Source organism: Lygodium microphyllum, chromosome 11 (genome assembly GCF_053477565.2).
Source record: "Lygodium microphyllum isolate KBCC chromosome 11, Lygodium_microphyllum_v1.1.10, whole genome shotgun sequence".
NCBI lineage: Eukaryota > Viridiplantae > Streptophyta > Polypodiopsida > Schizaeales > Lygodiaceae > Lygodium > Lygodium microphyllum.
In genome coordinates this window covers 128,600,536-128,615,217 of record NC_141145.1, presented here as the reverse complement: position 1 = coordinate 128,615,217, position 14,682 = coordinate 128,600,536, and the positions used below count along the sequence as shown (strand labels likewise).

Below are 14,682 nucleotides of genomic sequence, written 5' to 3'. Positions count from 1 at the left end.
CCTTGTACTCTCTCTCGTATTGAGGAGGTTGTCCATTATGGTGCTGCTGCCCACTATGGTGTTGTGGCCCAAAAGAATTGCCAAAAGGTCCTTGCCTAAGATATTCATTATTTCCATGCCCTTGTGCATAAGGAGTTTGTTGTCCATAATGCATACCATGACTTTGTGGCTGGAAATAATGTCCTTGAGGCTGAAAGTATGTGTAATTCCAACCATGATTTGACATGGGACTTGGCCTATTGGGCTGCAGTTGAGTAGAGAAATTATGTTGTGGCTGTCCAAAAGCATTTGGGGCTGAATTCACATGTCCATGTGGCTGCCCATAAGAGTTTGGGGCTGAATTAACATGCCCTTGCTCATAGCCACCAACATTTTCTTGAGGGTAAAATTGCTTGTAGAAAGAGTTGCACCCATGGATGTCTTCATCATGCTTTGAGTTTGTTTGCACTCTCTCTTGAGGATCCTGCCCATGTGGCTGAAAGTGACCCTTTTGTTGATGGAATTGTGGCTGAAGTGAAGTGGGCTGAACAAAATCCTTAGCTTTAGATGACTCTCCAACTTCAAATTGACCTACCACCTTAGGAGTAGGTGGTTTAGGTGGTTCTTCATCCCTATGAGGATGTGGGACATTAAGACCAGCTGTAGGCAACATTTTCTCACCAAGAAGTGCTACAAGCTTGTCAATACCCAACCTCATACCCTCGAAACCTGATTTCATATCCTTTATGTCATTTGACAATTGTTGAAAACTGTTTGAATTCATTGAGATATGAGACATCTCTATGGGTTGATTGGTAGGGGAGTGGGTGGAACTTGCATCGACCTCTTCATTCTCATAATGCATTCGGTAAATGGCATCTTGAGAAGCGTCATGTTCACCTCTTTCCTGTTGATGTTCACCCCTTTCCTGATGATATTCCTTCAATTCTTCATTGATAGTATCCAAAACAAGGTCTCTCTTCTTATTCCTAGCCATGGGTCGATTTCTGTCCTGAATTTCCTGCAGTAGAAAAACTTGATTATCTTCACTTCTAGAGCTCCAAATTACGAGGTCTTTGGCTCTGTTCGAAGTTTGAAGAGTCCTCTATCCAAGGAGCTATCAAGTGCAGTAAATGGATGAGTACAGAAATTTCTGTAAGGGATTTTTTGTTGCTGTCTGAAAATTCCTGCAGGCAGTGAATACCCTGTTCTATTCAATTAATGACTTGTACCATCAATACCCAGCATGTATCAACTTCATAACCCTGTAGGAAAGTCTCATACATTTGCCCATATCTGTCCCAAACTTTAATGCTGAACCATAGTGTCTTTACCATAGGATGCATACATTTTACTGTAGCCATTTGTCTTCATACATTTGCCATACATTCATGAGTACCATACATTTGCCAATATCTCAAGAACTCACTGCCCATAAACTCATGCTGTAGGCTGATTTCAAGTGCCTTTGAGATTTGTACCTGCACCTAAATTTGAAAATGCATGGGATCCGAGACCCGAGGGGTTTGCAAAGTTCCCTCTCGAGCCGGGTTGCGCTCCCCTTCAGGGTCCTCGTCGGTAGGGGAGGGTCACCTCTCTTTTGTCCTACCGACTCGCCCGGCATCCACTTTTCCTCGTGGGCATGTACATGGCAAGTGAATTCTAGCTCTAAAAATCAGTATGATATGCATGGAATAGAAAGGAAATACAATTGCCTTTCATTTGCCCTTTCATGGTATGCAAGATTGGAATTGAAAAGGTTGAAATGTAAATGAGAAATGGAGAGGTATTTACCTGAGCAGTGACTCACTACTTACAAAGCTTTTCTCACTTACCAATTGGGTAATGATTTTCTTATGATCAAGAGGCAAAATAGGCAATCAATTTCATGTCAGGGTTAGGCAATAAAGATTGAGTAATGAAGCTCAAGAAATTACTGATTTCAGTGAATGAAAGTAGATGGGTAATGCTCATTCTTTAAGGAAGAGTTTGAGACATTTAGAGATGGCCATTTCAGTAAATTGAAGAGGTTTAGTAAAGACAATGACTGACATAACCTATAGGCTTCATGTAATGCATTAAGCTATGAATGAAAGCTTCATTAATCCTCTTATTTCTCTTCAACAATTGGAAATGAGATCAGCAATTGGATGTAAAGAGAAATTAAGAGTGATTAGAGTACCTCATTTAATTTATTGGAGAAGAGCATTGTTGATGGAATGACCTTCAATCCATAATGCTTGACATAGGTGAGTTGAGCTTGATAATCCTTCTAAAATCAGTCCAAGAGATCTTCAATCTTCAAGAATAATCCCTTCCTTGGTAAGCTTCAGCTTCATTAATCCCATGAAAGCTCCATGACTCCATGAATGCTCCAAATGAGGGTTGATGAAGACCGATTACCTTCTCTACTTGAAGTAGGTTGCAATAGGTAATAGAGAGGGCTTCAATGTGTCCAAGAGATCCCAAAATTTGAGAGGGAATGCCAAAATTTAATGGCATAAAAGCTTCATGCTGTCCATTGAATACCTAGACCTCCATTGGCTTCAATCTCCTTCAATGTCGGTCCAATGTTGATGGATTCTTGAGGGCAAATGGTTGAGGAAGCTTCAGAGATGCTTTGCCCACAAAAGCCCCATGATTTGCTTTAAAAATTTCAGGAATCTTTGATGCTGTCCCAAACTGTTATGCATAGGGTTTGCAATCTCCATATCCATGCTCCATCAAAGCTTCAAGCTTCAAGATCAATCAATGTTGGTACTAGGATGTATGTAGAAGCCTCAGGGAGTATAATAGAGCAAAAACCCTTTGATCTTGATGAAGAAATTTGAGAAATTTTAGTGCTGTCCAAAACTGTCATAAAGCTCCATACCTAGGGTTTGAGAAAGCTCCCATCTTCAAAAAGAGTGGAAGATCAAGTAGAAGATGATGTATACTCCATAGTTGCACTCCATTTGATCATCCTATGAAGAGTATAACCTCCCAATGCATCACATTTTGTTGATCAAGAGGGGGGGCTGTAAAAACAGCGCAAACTGCTGCAATATATCCTCTTACAGCACGTGATGAAAACGATATGGATATGAAGCATATAGGTATTCAGTAGGTAGCTTGAGACCCATACAAAATTCTTACATAAGCCATTTGAGCACTAGAGGTCATGGGAAGAAGATCTGAGAAGAAATGTCCATTTCAGTATGTAGGGAAGCTTGAAGGGATGAGGAAAGAGAAGAAGAAACCCTTCCTTCTCAAAAGTAACCACAGTTAAAGTGTCCTGTAACCATTAGTTTGTCCACTTACCCCAATTTTTGGCTCAAATCTTGATCACGTCCTGCTATTTTGGCTGGAGCCCTCCATTTCTTCCATTAGTAATGCCAAGAATCACCATCTTCATCCCTGTTTGTAGCAGACTTTCACATGTAACTCCGGTTTGAAGCCTTCATGTCCTATCAAGTCCTGTCACTCAAATTCCTAACTATGGTTTGCTCTCCCTAGCCTAGGAAACTGAATCTAGTACTTGAAAATGACTTCTGCAAGGATCTAAGCTACTGCTCTGATACCAATGTAATGAAAGCAATCAACCATGGAATGAAATCTAACTGAAATTGAAAATTAACTAAGCTACAACAAAGAATTTAACAAATCTATTGCACCAAGACATCCTCATCATGTATTAATGGTTGGGGATTCAAGAATACATGACGGCCATGGCTGAGTGCTTCATAGGCTAAGAAGAAGCTAGTTCTAAGAAAATGGTAAAGCCAAGATTATTGAATGATCAAAAGATGTCTTGTCTTTGGCCTCTAGTCCCTTTTTATTCTAACCCTCTTTCCAAACTTAAGGGCTGTTCACACATGTACACATAGGCTAGGGCTAAATTTACAAAGGCTGGAATTAATCCAAGGTGCAAATATTAATGTTGTATTTTCCTTCATGACAAACTCCCCTTCCATAAGGTGGTAGTCTATTCTGTAGGTAGTAAGGCTAATTGTATGGCTATGGGTATGGCAACCACCTTGGCAATCGGCAATGCATTGCATCATGGCTAAACCTACTGCAATTGGCACATGCGTTGGATCTAGGATCCATGCACTTGGCCAGAAGATGGTTTCCTCCACAATGCTTGCATTGCACATGAGGTCTTGCAAGCCTTCTCATCATCTCTTGAAGCTTATCCAAATAGCTTCATGTCCGCCAATTATTGGCTCTAATTGACATTATTTCCTTTCTCTTGGGTATTCAGGCTCGATCTCTTGCAAGTGGTCGTAGCCCTCTCTGAGGTTCTAGAGGTTGCACTATCTCGGCTTGTGGTCCTTGAGGCTCTCTCTTCGAGTACGTTGTCCACTCATATGGCTTCTTCAAAGACCCTAGCTAGCACATCCCTTTGCAGTTTCAAGTTTCTCACCAAGGCCTTGTAAGTCTCTTCACCCCTAATTCCACTTATGAACACAGTGCACCTGCTCATTTGCTATGTCACTCTATGGTGGCTAGGATTCTCTTAAAGAGACTCCACGCATGATGACATAGTCTTGGATATTCTCTTTGTCCTTTTGATTGGCATTCATTAGTTGAACAATAAGGTTATTCGAGTACCCTACCTCAAAGAATCTCTTGATGAAGAGACTCTTGAGATTGTTGAAATTATTCTGTTCAAACTAGTGTACCACATCTATCATTTATCCCCAAGGCAAAGACCAAAAGCTTGTTGAGTTGAACAAGGTCCATTAGGCTATTTGCTTTGCATACCTACTAAAGCTGCTCTATAAAACTATATGGGCTGTTATCGCAGGCTAATACTTTTCGAGTTGCTTGGCAACTATGGGCATCTTCGTTTAGCTTTTTGAATTTGAAGTAATACCTAGTCATGCTAGCAATGAAGTTGCTAGGGCTGCTCCCCTTTGCTCCACATCCTGCTATTTATGAATCAATTTGTGAGAAGCTCGCCCCACATGAGGTCAGCTTCAAGTGCTCTTTCCCTCTCAGCATTGGATCCTGCCTTGTTTCTATTGGCAAGCCCTAAAACTCATTGGATCTCTCGTATTTCTATCTCTTGCCTCAACCTCTAAGCTCGTTGCAGCTATGCCTTGCAGTGATTTCTTTGCCAGTCTCTACTCTTCCTTGAGGTCCGCTATGACATCCTCGACTGGTCTAACATGATGCTCCATTTTGGTATGCAAATTTTACCGATTTATCATTTGATGGATGTCGAGTGGAAAGTCTCCCAAGTCAAGCTCATCATTTTTTAGATTAGTATTGAATCCTAACATTTCATCAGTCTCTTAGGATACTATAGTGTCGATCAAGATGATCAACTCAGGTAAGTTTGAGTCCCTAATCATGTCAACTCCTTTTGCTCTCCAAGAGGCTTTCTCTAAGGCTTAATATCCTTAGTCGCACCTTCAAGATCTGAGGGTCTTCTCCTATTAGTAGGTTCATTCAGTTTTGCTTATCTTGCATGTGTGTTCCTTGTTATTTCTTATAGTTCTCAATTTTAAGTGCACTCAAGTGCTTATGGGGTGCTTCCTTCCATGCGTGGCACGAAATTAGGCTTTAAGCTTTCTAGATGCACTTCACACAAATATTTATGCAGTTACCAATGTGTGATAGTGATGAAAACAATGTGGTGCAACGCACGGTTTTCTAGTGTGCCCTTGCAAGCGGTGGTGGTCACTCTAACATGTTCATTTGGGTCCTTTAAGATGCTTCGAATGGGTAGTCTGAGAGGTTGTGTTCAGAGTCACTTCCAAGGCTACTAAGTCACAATTTTTGGATTCTAGAGGCTCTATGAGCCTTCCGAGGTGTCTAGAGGCCCACAGAGGTGTTGCTCAATGGTTGGGTTTTGTCTTGGTCTGGGGTATATCTTGGTTTGTTAGCTCTCATGTTTTGTATTTGCTATCTAAGCCTTAGTCATCTGATTCCTAGAATTAGACTCTTCGATTTTGGCTCTGTGTGTCCAAGTGGTCTTAGACGATCCAAGTCCAAGTGTCTGATTGTTGGGCATCTGAGTGCTTGGGGTCCGTCAAATTGCATCTAAGTTAGATATTCCAATCAGGGTGGTCCGAGTCTAGAGACTCGAATGGATGAGTGTGTCCCAGTGGACAATTGGTCCGAGTGTCTGAGTCTAGTGAGACTGAGATGAATAAGGGTGTCTGGATGGAAGTCGAATGGTCCGATAGAGCAATTGGACCCTATGACGAGCATTTGATTATGGCGACAGGTTATAGAACGAAAAAATATCTTTGAAAATCCCACACATGCCTTGCTAATGATTGCAACCACGGTGTTGACACTAATCAACAAGCATCAAACAACATCCAAAAAATACCTAGAGGGCCAAAATGTGTTGAGACAAGGATCACCAAGTGAAATCTCCCCACTTGCTTTTGTGTGTGTGTGTGTGTGTGTGTGTGTGTGTAGAGAGAGAGAGAGAGAGAGAGAACAGTCGGCGCTCGTGTTTTCCCTAACCAGCAGACGTTTGAATCTGCCTCACGTGCTGCGTGAGTTCCCCCAACTCTCTTGCGTAGGGCCCGTTTTTGCCTTGATTGAGCCCTACCCGAGTCCTCGTGTGAACCATCATCGATTTGAACTGTGAACAGTCTTGCTCTGTGACCTAACATTCCTGCGGCACCCTGCTCTGTGTCTGAGTGAGAGTTTCAGATTTCTGTACATATGCCCGCAAAGAAAGGCCTATGGAAACTAAGCGTCGTCACTCAAAGCCTGCTACACAAGATGATGAATTCTCAATGGATGCTCAGTATGTCTTTGATACCCTCAGGGATGACTTTCAGCAATCACGACAGGAATAGGGCAAACCAATTCCAGAGGTTACCTATAAATTGAAGTTGCCGTCCCTTGTGAATCCCCTCAAGAAGCTGTCTCAAACTACAATAATAATGTTTTTTCCGGGCAGAATCCCTGTGGCCAGCGATGTTGCGCAGTGGATTAAGTCTATTCTTGGAGGATGTTTTGTGGAGGGAGTGTACTTTGCCTCCAGAGGTTTTTATGAAGTGCATTTGATAGATGCCACATGCAAGCAGAGGCTTCTTGAGTTCTCTCCCCTATTTTATGGGAGGCAGATGGTGCATGATATGCCCTAGTCCCCAAATAAGGACTATCAAAGTCTTATATGCCATCATTGCCCAGTATGGGTTGAGGTTGCAAACTTCCCAGACTACATGCGTGAGGAGTTGCCTGGTCTAGTTGCTTCTTTGGGACAGGTCATTTGTCCACCTCGCCCCATGGGGAACCGTAACAGGTTCTCTATTCTTTGGGACACTGATATACCTACCCCTCCTTCGATTGCAGTGGAAGTGGAGGGATTACAATTGGGTAAAAAGTATTTTGACTTGAAGTGGGGTGTGTTTGCAGGTGCTTGTTTCACTTGTCACAAATTTGGGCATCTGGCCTCTGAATGCCCTGTGGTTCTGCATCAAACCTCCCCCCCCCAAATGCTTTGCCACCCCAGACAAGGGAAAAGAATGATAGCTTGCAAGCTAAGACAACAAATGCAAGTGGGGCAAAGAATGCAAAATCAACCAATCAAGTGCACTCACTTGTGGCAAAAGGGAAAGATAAAGGGAAAGAGAAGATGAAAGAATCAGTGGGGATTGATCAAGATGGCTTTCAACAAACCAAGAAGGTGGTTGTACTGAAGCAACAGCCCCTCGAATCTCATCATTGGGATGCTTCTACCCCTTTGCCAGGACAAACTTCTACTTCAGCCCCTGCCCCTGCCCCTGTTCTTCAAAATTGGGTAGGGGTTCTGAAGAAGGGCATCCCCATATGTGACTCAGGGGAGGGGGAAAATGCTATCTCTGAAGGCATGCAACCTATGTAGGCAGAGGCCTAGCCTCTCATGTTTTGTTTTTCATCTTATATGCTCTATTGTACATACCTATTTTATGTTTCAAACACTCAAGTGCTTTACATACAATGTACAGAGCCTCTGCAATGTTCTGAAGTGGAGGCTTTTATGGAATTATGTACATAAAATGTAGCCTAATATAGTTTGTTTGCAAGAGCACAATCAACACTCTATGGCTGGACAACATGTTTTTTTCTGTGGCTATGATATATAATATGATGGTACTGCTACCTATTCAGGTGTATGCATACTGGTAAGACACGAGTGGAACCTCAACTGGCCTTTAATGACAGCAGTGTGGCAGATGGATAGTTATACAATGCAATGTCAATGGTGATATTTTTGATTTTGCATCGGTACATGCCTCTCAGAATTCTGCCATGAGGGGTTCCTCCTGGGATTTTATAGGCAGATATCCATGGAGATCCAATGCATTTATCTGTGGAGATTTTAATAACTCCCCCTGTCTAGAGATAATACTACTTCCCGATCTCATATGTTATCATTGGAAAGGCAGAAACGGAATGATATGTTACTTTCTGTGCAAGCTGAAGACTTATGGATACTTCTCCAAGGGTCAGTCCCTGGATATACATTTCACCATAATGCATTTACCACATATTGGGCAAGGCTTGACAGATGGTATCTCTTTCATCCACAACAATTTGCAGATTTCAGCCCCCATCTCCTTATAGATTTTTCATTCGGTTTGTCAGATCATGCTCCATTGTGGATGAATTTGAAACTTGGCATGCCTCTGGATGATCTACCACTCTTCTCAAGAAGATTATTGCATGTTAACCGGGCGTATTTTCAGCATCATCATTTTCAGCAAATGATCAGATTGGCCATTCATCCCTTGTCATTACATGCATAGGAGGATATGAATTATGCCTGGGATAGTTTTGTCTCCCGTGTGCAGAATGTCATTACGCAATACGGGAAATGGCATATGGCAGAATGGAGGAATGAGGTTAAAGATGCAAAAAGGATAGCACAACTATTGACTGAAATCTCTCAGTCAAGGTCACTTTCTGATTTGGAAAAAGATTCCCTCTCACATGCCCAATCTAAGCTTGCTGTCAATGATCAAAGGAAATTGCATAAATGACAGATAAGGGCAAGAATGAAGCCCCTCATGGACAAGGGCTGCTCATCAAAAGCCTTTTTCCAGAGTTTGCATGCTACTCGAAAGAAAAACTCATGTCTGAGGCTTAGGAAGCTGGATGGCACTTGGACTCACTCTTTCTCTAATCTCCAAGATGAATGCCACAATTATTTCCAGAAATTGTTTTCTGCACCTGGTTTCCCGTCAAATCCAGTGATTGATGCCAGGAATGAATTTCTCCAATATGTCTCTGGAATAGTTCGGCAGGATTATGCTCTTACCTTAGAGAGGCCTTTTATTGATACAGAACTGGATGATGCATTGCTACACCTCTGTAAACATAAGTCTCCTGGATGGGATGGCCTAACAGTGGAATTTTATATTTCCTTTTGGGATGACTTAAAAGAGGTCCTCTTGCAGATGATTAATGTTGCTTGGCAAGAAAATCAGCTATTGCACTCTTGGAATCATGGCTTAGTCAAGCTTGTGCCCAAAAAACATCTCAGTGATCATATATCATATTGGAGGCCCATTACCTTGATGCCTGTGCTTTACAAACTTATTGCCAAAATGATTATGCATAGGCTACAGGGGATACTGCATGCAGGACTTCATCCTCATCAGTATGGGTTTGTGCCGAGAAGACAAATCCATGACAATATATCCAATGCCTTGATTGCAATTGAATATGATAAATACTCGCATCAAGACGTACTTATATTGCAGGTGGATATTGCTAATGTCTTTGATAATGTCCAATGGGATTTTATTTTTCAGATCATGACTAAGTTGGGCTTTGGTCCCAAGATGGCAAATGTTGTTTACTGGCTTTACTCTAACTCTACTGCTCAGTTCATTTTGGGGGGGCATTTGTCTCACTCATGGATATTGGGTCGATCAATCAGGCAAGGCTGTCCTCTTAGTGCTCTTTTCTATGCAATTGTGACCCATCCTCTTCTGGTATATCTTGATCACTTAACAAACACAGGGCAGATGACTGGTCTTCAAATCCCAGGGGCTACATCATTTTTGGCACAAGTGTATGCTGATGATTCTTTTTTCATGCCACAGAATTCTCCAAGGGACCTTTGCATGCTTATGGCCACTCTTTCACTATATGGTCTGGCAGCGGGATTACATGTTAATTTTGACAAATCTAAATTGCTTCCCCTCAAACAATGTGACTGACACTCTATTCTATGTCCTGGTTAGGTGGTGCTTTCCACAGATATTGTCAAGCATCTGGGATACCCCATAGGATGGCATATCACTAGGAAAATGCAATTGAAATGGATTTTCCAAAGACTACAACATAAACTGGAATACTGGAAGATTTCTACTTGGCCCCTTCATGTCAGGCTCAGAATAGTACAATCCATTGTGATGTCTTATGTCCAGTTCTATTTGCCTTTACTGCATTGGTCATCCAGGGATATCTTCGCTTTTATGTCTCAAGCTATGGAGATGCTATGGAAGACAAAAGCTGCTGTGAAAGCATTGAGACTCATGAGGATAGAAATGGTGTGCTCTCCAAGGATGCATGGTGGACTAAATATCCTCAATATAAGATATCATGCCCTTGCAAGGAAGGCTACCATGTTACATACTTTCTTCCGTCAGCAACAGCCGTGGACTTGTATGCTAGCATGCATGTGTGCCAGCGTGAACACTTCTGCATATGGTCATTGGATTACGGATTTCTGGAAGGTTGTCATTGGCAGATTTGTGGGCAAAATACCCTGGCTGTCCTTTCTCTACTACTTTGATACTTGATTGGAAATAGGTTCTCTCTAAGGTCAAATGGGCTTCTAATAGTTGTTTGGGGACAAACTCCATGCGAAAAGAAAGCATTCATTGGAGTGCCATTTTTGACATTCCTCTTGCTTTACAGGAACCTGTTCGGGCATACAATCTTATGAAACTGGGAATTAGGTACATACAGGATGTGGTGGATGATCGGGGATATACTTTATCCTTTCCCCAGGCCATGACCTCTTATGCATTGGGAATGCATCATAGGTTTATATGGAAGAAAATTGTTGATTTACTGCATCCCTTTCTACCAATTCCACCTATGCTTGATACAGACAGGCTTATGGATTGGCAATTACAGCCATCTGCTACATGCATTCGTCATGTCTCTCTTTCTGCCTTAACTTCAATCAAAGTATACAAGCTTCTTTAGCCTGCCCCATGGATTCATCAGCATGCTAATTCTCTGTGGCACTTAATGAAGTCTCTTACATGGTGGTGGCAGAAGAATCTTAGGATGCTCTAGAAGTGTAAAATGCCACTGAAACAAAGGCTTTTTCTTTGGAGATGTTTAACAAGCACACTGTCAGTGGGGGTCGCACTTGCTAAATGTCACATTGCATCATCCACATGTCTGAGATGTTTGGCTTCCTCAGAGACTGTCCCTCATTTATTTTGGCATTGTCCTTGTTCTAGGATCCTCCTCAGGAGAATTTCAGATTCGCTTCGGCTTCGTTTCCTGAGTCATAGCTTTGGGAAACATTTCTGGCTCTTTGGCCGATTTATGTGTTCTTTGTCTCAATACTCACTCTTTCTTTTTTGGGTGAGATATTGGGCTCTTTGGACAATCTGGAGTGATCATAATTTGGCATACTTGGGTCTCCAAAATCACCAGCAATATGAATCCTTCTGAGCCTCACTGCGGCAATCTCTATATGATGCCAGCTATGAGGGTAACATGGACACTTCCTGCATAGAGATTTTCTTTTTATGTTTCTGATAGTTTGGGATAGCCCCCTTTTTTGGGTTTCCCCAGCTTGTAAATTTGTGAGCACATATACTACACTGGATATTACCAAAAAATGTGTGTGTGTGTGTGTGTGTGTGTGTGTGTGTGTGTCTCAAATGAGAAAGTGAACTCTCCCACGTGTTCCTAGCCTATTAAAGCCCTTCTCTACTCATTTATGATCTTCCCCCTTTCTTCCTTTTGATGCATTACACATTAAAGCTCTTTTTCTCTCCCTTTTTCCCTATTTGGCATGTTTACAACAACAAAAATCCTACTGTGTATAACATTCGTTTTCTTGTTTTTCCTTTATCCTAATGCATTCAAATCACAACCAAATGCCCACACTAATTTTATTGACTCATCTAGATTCAAAAATCATAAAACTTAATTGCCAAGGAGATTGAGTACCTCTTGAAACTCCCTCGCTTCCTACCTATCTACCTCAAGCACCAGTTTGGGGAAAACCCTACTTCAATGCTCGATTTGGAGCGCACAAGCACCCAAACCTTGAATCCGTTGGTCTTGAAAATGGAACCAAAATGTGGGAGCTCACACTCGACCACCAAGATGCATGGACTGCTTATTGTTTCAAGTATTTCAAGACAAGTGCAATGGCTATCTCTCACATAGTCGTACACACTCTCGCACCTACGAGTGTAGTGAGCTTACCTCCATGCTCGATCTAGTTGCCTCCTCCCTCAAGCACTCTGGTAGCTCCATGATCCAAGGCGCAAGCTAAAACAAGCTCAATCCTCAAGCTCCAAGTTCCATGCTCCATTTTCCACACATGAGACAAGAGAAAAGAAGAGAAGAAGAAAAAGAAGAGAGGAGAAGATGGAGAGCTTCTCCACCACGGTCCCTCACCTTCACACACTCACTCCGTCTCCCAAGCACAAGCACAAGCAAAAAAGAGTAAGAAGAAGAAGGAGAAGAAGAGAGGAGGAGAGCTCCTTCTGGGCCACACACAAGAATGAGCTTCTCTATTCACTTTTTTGCTTTTATGCATGCCCTAATCCCTTTTGGGCACCACCCCTTTTTTACATGACCGACCATTTAGCCTAGGTTTTCTTTTCCTATTCCCTTATATTTACATTGTGGCTTCACCCATGCCCGTCTACTTTTTACAAATTGCACAAGAGGGAGCCTGGTGCTCTTTTACAAAGATTTAGGGAGACCTTTGCACTTTAAAATGTGCCTCTTCCATTTTCGCACTCGCCTTGGTTTTTTATGGTGTCTTTGCACTTTTGGCTCTTTTTCCTCTTATTTCTGCTATCAAGCTGCCTTTTTCCACTTTGCCCTGTATTATAAAATTTTCTTTTTCTTCCTTTTTTTTTTTTTCCTTTCTTGCACTAGGGTCAACATATGTACACATATTTGGAGAGAGTATGTGTGTATGTGTGGGTGAGGACTCTCTCACACATATAGACACACTCCCTCTTTATGTATGTATATGTATCACTCCAAAAAGGTTTTCTTAGACCATGACTAATACCTATACAAGCATCTTACTATTCCATTCATATATTGATGGCATAAGAGCTTGTCCTAACCCTTCTCCTCTCTATGTATGCATGGTTGGAGGGGGAGGTTGGAGCTCTTGTAAAAGTATTTGGCAAGGTGTTCTATGCACTATGGGTCAAGCACTCTATGGTATAAAATAAGCTTGCATTTCATAGGATCACATGAAGGATCCTTCAAAGCTTCTAGATATTTTGATGCGAATGGGCTTGAAATCCTCTACAGGGTCAAAATTCCAATCTTTCTAGATGCTTGCTACTTGTCAAAGCATCATGCTACTTGAGTAAAGCCTCCCTACTAGGAAAGGAATGGAGGAGAAGAGAAAAATAAGCTATCAATATCTAGGAGGTGAGTAGGAAAATAAAGACATACCAAACAAAGGATATGGGCAAGCACGTGCCCCAAAGACTCCCCCCTCCTCACATGTGCTCTAGCCAATCCAATGCTGATAAGTGGTGGCCAAAAAAGCTACAAACTCTTCAATGGGAGGAAATTGGGGCTGCAAAGGAAAGGCAATTATGCAAGTGGCAAAGGAGAACTTGAACATCCAAGGTGTCTAAGGATTGCTAACCAACCAAATGGTTGAATTAAAGAAGCAATCAAATAGATGGTTTGAAATCCTTTCATTAAAAGAGAAATCTATGCCTTGCTAGATGAAGGATTTGATGACAATTTGGGAAATTATGATGCACAATTGTGAAAGGATGTTAATTAAGCTCAATACCATTTCCTAGAACATAAAAGAGTTTTGAAGCATGAAGAAGAAGTATTATGCCACAACGTATTGAGACAAAACAAACTAGATATTCTTTCTCTTTAAGAAATTAACATGAGGCCTTAAAGTGCAAATAAGTCTTAACTAAAATATTCAATGAATTTATTTTAATACATCATTGGGGGAGTTGTGATATCCTAATCTTGGCTGAGTTGGATCTAAAATTTTGTCATTGGTAGATGACTACAATTCTATCTTATCCATTTGAATCCCAATAGATGGGGAATATATTGATATGATATCAATCTATGTTGCAAATGCATCACATATGCAAACAAAAAAGTTAATCATCCTAGAAGCAAATTTAATTCTAATCACACCATCCTAATAAGGCATTAGAGTATGACTGACAGAGTGCCTAATAGGTTGCATACGTCAAATTGATTGATTAGTTGGGATGCAACATGAACTGTGTGATTTTTGAAAGATTATGAGACTCTATACTCTTGGCATAATAAGTACCAATGACCGAATTGAAGGATTGCCCATCTTGATAGGATATATATATAAGTGGATAAGGCTATTGGTTGGTGCCTGGGTCCACCATCCTTAGGGTTCTCTTGGAAACTTTGCATTCAGACCATAGTTCTTGTGCTACAAGATTCTAACCTCAATCTCAACAGGAAATGTGTCCCTACCCATCAAACTCAAGTAACCTTCCTTCAAGAGTGAGCTTA

At 41.5% G+C, this 14,682-nt stretch overlaps 2 pseudogenes; both read left to right on the top strand.

Moving 5' to 3' along the window:
* Window positions 1-6,668: 6,668 nt before the first annotated feature.
* LOC148029369 (uncharacterized) lies at window positions 6,669-8,954 on the top strand (annotated as a pseudogene).
* A 1,455-nt stretch (window positions 8,955-10,409) lies between these two features.
* On the top strand, window positions 10,410-11,703 carry LOC148029368 (uncharacterized; annotated as a pseudogene).
* The last annotated feature ends 2,979 nt before the right edge of the window (window positions 11,704-14,682 follow it).